This window comes from Phacochoerus africanus, chromosome 5, assembly GCF_016906955.1.
Source record: "Phacochoerus africanus isolate WHEZ1 chromosome 5, ROS_Pafr_v1, whole genome shotgun sequence".
NCBI lineage: Eukaryota > Metazoa > Chordata > Mammalia > Artiodactyla > Suidae > Phacochoerus > Phacochoerus africanus.
This window is the reverse complement of record NC_062548.1, coordinates 60,509,295-60,515,586: the sequence shown is the minus strand read 5'-3', so window position 1 is coordinate 60,515,586 and position 6,292 is coordinate 60,509,295. Positions and strand designations below refer to the sequence as shown.

General features: G+C 47.6%; 1 long non-coding RNA gene across 1 annotated transcript; it reads left to right on the top strand.

The window, feature by feature from the left end:
* Nucleotides 1–408: 408 nt before the first annotated feature.
* Nucleotides 409–4,855, top strand: LOC125126802 (uncharacterized). Its single transcript, XR_007134786.1, has 3 exons — nucleotides 409–516; nucleotides 2,585–2,735; nucleotides 4,416–4,855. It is a non-coding gene; the product is annotated as an uncharacterized LOC125126802 (long non-coding RNA).
* Nucleotides 4,856–6,292: the final 1,437 nt, after the last annotated feature.

The window sequence follows — 6,292 nt, the reverse complement described above, 5'->3', positions numbered from 1 at the left end:
TGCTGGATCCAAGCCGCGTGTTCGACCTATGACACGGCTTGCACCAATGCCAGATCCTTAACCTACCAAGGAAAGCCAGGGGTCAAACCACATCCTTGTGGATACTATGTTGTGTTCGTAATCTGTTGAGCCACAATGGAAACTTTGTGTTTTATTTAATAAGACCTCCTGGTGATTCTGATACACACTGCAGTTTGAGACCCATGGCCTCAGCCTACCCAGGCATTTGTTAGATTAAAAAAATAAACAGAAAGAAAACACCAATGTACATTTAGACCCTTCTCCAAAATCCTCACTCCTCACTTTGACTCTGGAGGTATTTACTGTCCTCATGAAAACAGAACTAATCACAGGCTGATGGTTGTTTTTTGATGAACACGTTTTCTCTTTTGCCTTTTGTAGGTCACATTGCAGAGGAGAAGAGGGAGAAAGAATCTTCTCTGTTCAACAGGGATGTAAGTGATGAGCCGTTAACTACCACAGATAAAGGAGCACTCCAAGAAGCAAGCAGTCCAAGTAATAATCTATAGAGTCTGAGCTAAATAAGAACCTAAATATGGGTGACTTCAGAATGCATCTGTTTGCCTTTCATGGTATTTTAACAGACTAAATGTCAGCCCACCTTCAATTTATTCACAAAAGCATACAATGTGCAATTAAAATTGTGAATTAAACTAACTCCAGGAATTTGGCCCTCTGGATCCCATTTCCCTGATTTCTTTTTCGTTTTTTGGCCCCATTGCAAGTGGAGTGACAGAAGCTCTGTGTCCCCAGTGTCAGGTGGGTGTCTCCTTCCTTTGAGATCTAGCTAAGATTGCCTTGTGCTCTCAAGCCCACATACAGTGGCATTCCAGATCCACCCTCATGATTTCTGCAAGTCCCTAGAGGCTGGAAGGAGCTTGGGATCATCTTGGCAATATGATGTCCTGTACACTGGAGGCAGATTATGTATATGACAGAATTTCCTGAAGCTGGGAGTGGGGTAGGAGAGAGGAGGGGCTGAAGATAAGAGGTTGTATCAGTACCCTGTGAAAAGCTTAAGACTGAAAACTCAATTCAACTCTCTTTCTTTTTTTTTTTGTCTTTTTGCTATTTCTTGGGCTGCTCCCGCAGCATATGGAGGTTCCCAGGCTAGGGGTCCAATCGGAGCTGTAGCCACCGGCCTATGCCAGAGCCACAGCAACGCGGGATCCGAGCCGCATCTGCAACCTACACCACAGCTCACGGCAACGCCGGATCGTTAACCCACTGAGCAAGGGCAGGGATCGAACCCGCAACCTCATGGTTCCTAGTCGGCTTCGTTAACCACTGTGCCACGACGGGAACTCCTCTTTCTTTCTTTTTATTTTTTATTTATTTATTTATTTATTTTTGTCTTTTTGCCATTTCTTGGGCCGCTCCCACGGCATATGGAAGTTCCCAGGCTAGGGGTCTAATCGGAGCTGTAGCTGCCAGCCTACGCCAGAGCCACAGCAACGCAGGATCCAAGCTGAGTCTGCAACCTACACCACAGCTCACGGCAACGCCGGATCGTCAACCCACTGAGCAAGGGCAGGGATCGAACCCGCAACCTCATGGTTCCTAGTCGGATTCGTTAACCACTGCGCCACGACGGGAACTCCTTTCTTTTTTTTTTAAATTAAGTATAGTTGATTTACAATGTTGTGTTGGTTTCTGGTGTACAGCATAATGATTCATATATACATAAATATAATTCAGAATATATATTTATCCTGAATTCAGATATATTTTCTGGTATACAGAAAAGCGATTCAGATGTATATACATATATATATGTATTCAAAATACATATATGTATGTTTTCAGAATACATATATATGTGATTCAGAATACATATATATATATGATTCAAAATATATTTGTGTATGTATATGTATATATATATATATCTGTGCTATACAGCAGGTCTTTGTTATATAATAGCTTGTTATATAATAGCTTGTTATATAATAGCTTTGTTATATAATAGCTTTGTTATATAATAGCTTGTATCTGCTAATTATAAACTCCTGTTTTATTTCTGTCCTCTCTGTTCCCCTTTGGTAACGATAAATTTATTTTCTGTGTCTGTAAGTCTATTTCTACTTTATAAATAAGTTAATTTCTATCATTTCTTAAGATTCCACATATAAGCGCTGTCATAGGCTATTTGTCTTTCTTTGACCTACTTCCCTTCCTATGATCATCTCTAGGTCTATCCACGTTGCTGAAAATGGCATTCCTTCATTGTTTTATGCCTGTTGACTCCACTTTTTCTGAAAAACCTTTGCAGCAGGACTTTTCACCTCCTGTAGCGGCCCCACCTCCTCCCTCCATCTTCTGTCTCCTCTGTTTCTTTCCTCACCTCCTACACCCTGGTTGCTTTCCTGCTGGCCAGCTCATACCCTCGGTACCTCACCTCCACAACCAAATATGTTGTGATTGTCTTTTCCTAACAGAGCCAGTGTCTTTCCCAAGAGCTCTTCTGGAGCCAGCAGCTAAGATGCCAAGGTTTTCACTTGGGCAGAACTAACCAGTTGTCCCTACAGCCTCTGCATACTCAGCCATGTGTCTTGTCATTTAGGTGTTCCGAGTAGGACTATGCCATGTGCACAGCTTCTGCAGTTCCTTCAGAGGAACATCATTAGTGCTTCTGCCTCGGTGGCGGGAATCCTCGTGGCCACAGTGTCGCTGCTGCTGGTGTTGATCACATACATCCGGAGGAAACAGCTATTGTGAGTGGCTCTTAGCGCCCACCTTCCTTCCAAGAACTCACAGGTGTTTTACCACCATTGCCCTGAGCTGCTCACCCTGGATTTAGGAGGGGGACAGGGACCTTTAAGCCCAGTTGTGTGTATTTCATAGAAGTGCAGATGACCCAGGCTTCTGGTTTTTAGACACTGCCTTGAGGTTTCGATGCACAGCTGGGTTTGGGGTTTCCTGGCTTGGACAGTCCTTGCCTCTGGAAGTCTTCCCAGATGGGGCCACACTTCTTCCCCTGCCTAGGGCTACTGAAAGAGGAGGTGGCATGGCCTCTGGCTGAAAGATTGGAAAATAGCAATGTGGATGTCGAAGAGAAAGGAAAAGTGCAGCCACAAGGTTGTGGGGAGGATGAGGCTCTGGGGGAGGCAAGATGAGGGCTGATGTTCTGTTTGTTCACACTGCTGTAGCCACCCTGGTTGTTGTGTACTGAAAGATGCCTCTACTGGTTGGTCTTACCCTCCCCAGCGCCTTCCCAGACTTCCTAGTGTTCCCCATGATCCTGCAAATGAAGGGTTAATGCCTGGCTCAGCAGTGGCCCTCCAGGGCTCTGCTGCAGCAGTGGCCAGCTTGACTGTCAGTGTCTGTCTGTTCCAGTTGTTACATATTTCACTTGTCCCCCTGATGAGAGGGCTCAAGCATAGTGATTCTAACCAGGAGCAGGCACTGGAAAGTGAAGAGTTTAGAAGATCCTGTATTTGCAGTAATTGCACCTTGAAATTATGTGCCTTGACTTACATCCCTTGGGATACACATTCCTGGTCATGGGGCAAAGCAGCCCCCAAGGCCTCTCAGGTCCTCCCCAGCACTGTGCTGGGTAGTCAGCTCATCCACGGAGAAAGGGCGCTGTGGCATGTGATGAGGGGTGAAGTGTCCATGCCCCATCCTGCCCACCCTTGACTCTGCAGTATTTAAATTTCCCCAAAAGAAGTTCCTTTTGTGGCTCAGTGGGTTAAGAACCCAGCATAATCTCCATGAGGATGCAGGTTTGATCCCTGGACTCGCTCAGTGGGTTAAGGACCTGGTGTTGCTGTGGCTGTGGTGTAGGCCAGCAGCTGCAGCATCAGTTGAACCCCTAGCCTGGGAACTTCCATATGCCTCAGGTGCAGCTGTAGAAAGAATAAAAATAGATAAATTTCCCCAGAAGAGTGTCATTGCTTTCCACAAAATGTCCTGTAAAATGCCAAGTCTCCTAGGACTGGTCACTCCCTCAAGCCAGCCACCACCACCACACATCCAGCTTTCTCCTCTGAGACAGAAACGGGTCCCCTGAAGTCCAAGGGGAGCCCCAAATATGGCAGAAGTTCAAGAGACAAAATCAAAGAGCTCCTAAGCTTGACCCACTTCCTAGTTCTGACTGGGGCTCATCCATCAGACTCACCATTTCCCTTCTGTTTTTCTCGGAGGTACCAAAAAAAAGTGGTGAGGAAGTGGTTCCATCCCACAGAGATGGATCAAAGCTGGGGGAGCCTGTGCTGGTGATGAGGAAGGGCGGGGGACTTCCCCAGAGGCTCCGTGATGCCAGAGGCAGAATGAATTTCACACACCAATTTGCTGATGGGAAGGGCACGGAATCCTCCCCGCTCACAAACATCAGTCTCTCAGGGAGTAGATGGTAGGAATGTGTAGTGCAGTTTATGTGTGTTTTGTTTCAGATATCCTCCAGAAAACATGACCTATAATATTTTTATAATGAATGGAAAGACTTGGTGGCAAAAATCTCAAGAAAAGAAGACCAGAAAACACACGGGGAAACAGAAACAGCTGAAGTTAAATTCCAGTGTCTAAGCCAGGTGGGCGGCCAGCCAACTGGCACTTAAAGCTGTGAGGTGAGACGATCTCCATCCTGACATCGTGGAGAGGCCATTGGCTTCCTGGCTGCATGTGAGGTGCACCCTCCAAAACGTTTACCTCTTCCTCTCAATTTTGAACGGACCAAGAAAACAATGTTTGCTCACACGATGCTCGCAGTGGGCAATGGCACTGATGACGGTGCAGGAGACTGAGCACATTTCCCCAGAGAGGAACCTGCCAGACCATGGATTTATTTATTTAGTAAAACATTGATTTGTTTTTTTTCAGCCCTTCATTGAATAGATAATAATTGAACACCTAATATGTAGACGGTATCAAAATACATGAGGCAACCAAAGATATCTGAACCAGATGGCCCTCGCAGGTTTCTGAGGACATGGCAGACCTGCTGAAGCTCTTCCATAGTTGATTTATGCCTCTTTTATGTCCGCATTGCTAAAGCGACCAGGAGTCTGAGGCTGAGGGTCCTCACAGAGGGGAAAGGAAGGAGGGGGGATCTCACATGGGTGTTGCAGGAGCAGGTATGTGGCCATTGTAGCTCAGGCAGTTCTTCCCCAGCCAAGGTCCGGAGAGAAGGATGCTGATCCCCTGTCCTGGGAGGGAGGTCCTGAGGCTGGAGTGTGGCCATAGTGACCCCTCAGGTCTTTGTGCTCCAGGTCCAATCCACGTGTTCCTGCCATAACCTGAGAGGAATACACGCCCTCTTGCGGGCTGTGCGGATGCCAGGCCACAAACATGCTTGTGGGGGTCCCAGCCACTCCAGGAAGGGTAAGGACAGGAGCAAGCTCTGAGGTCAGAGGTTCAAGAAAGGAGTGTGGCCTAAGCAAAGGGTCCTGATCAGGGGGTGGGGGGGATTTGGCCCAAGACACCGAGGGGGGCGTGGCCTGAGGGTCCGACTGAGGGCTTGGCTTGAAGGGCTGGGGTACGTTAACTGGGTAGGGAAAGGGGCTCAAGGGAGGGAGTAACCTCAGGAGGCCTGAGGGCATACAGCGGTGCACTAGCAGACAAAGGGCAGATGGGAGTGGATGTCAGCGAGGGTGTGGCCCAAGGACTGGAGACCTGGCCGGGATTAAGGGCGTGGCTGGTGTTCACCGCTCCTGGAGGGAGAATATCCTCTGGTGTAGGGATGTTGTTGGTTGCTCTTGCTCTTGTAGGGAACATCGACAGTTTAGAGGAATAGACCTCTTACAGCCTGAAGTGCCTGCCTAGGCTCATCCTCCCTCTGGCTGGAGAGGACTCAGGGCTCTAGGAATACTGAGAAATAGATTTTTGCTCCTAAGAATTGAAGCTGAGTTGCTCTCTTGGACCACAGGGAGAAAAGTTGTCTGAGAATAAAGCCAACAGGTAATGGAGGCAGCAACCCTGAGGCCATAATTTGAGCCTTGAGCAAATTGTTCCTGAAGCCCATACCCGGGCCTTTGATCCATCCATGTTATAATGGTTAAACTCTATTATGTGTCCACTGCCACACCTTTTGCTGGGGATGTAGCCAGGAACAAGACCATACCCACCTCATAGAGGTCCAGCCCTGCGCCAGGGCCTTTGTACTTGCTGCTCCCTCTCCCCGGAATGCTCTACCCCCAATATCTCAGTGCACCTCCTTCAAGTCTTAACTCACAGTTATCCCCTCTGGGGCTTGCCCTGACCCCTCTTTTCAAAATCACATGCCTACATACCTCTTCTTTCCTTCCCTGATTTATTTTCCTCCTTAGCCCGT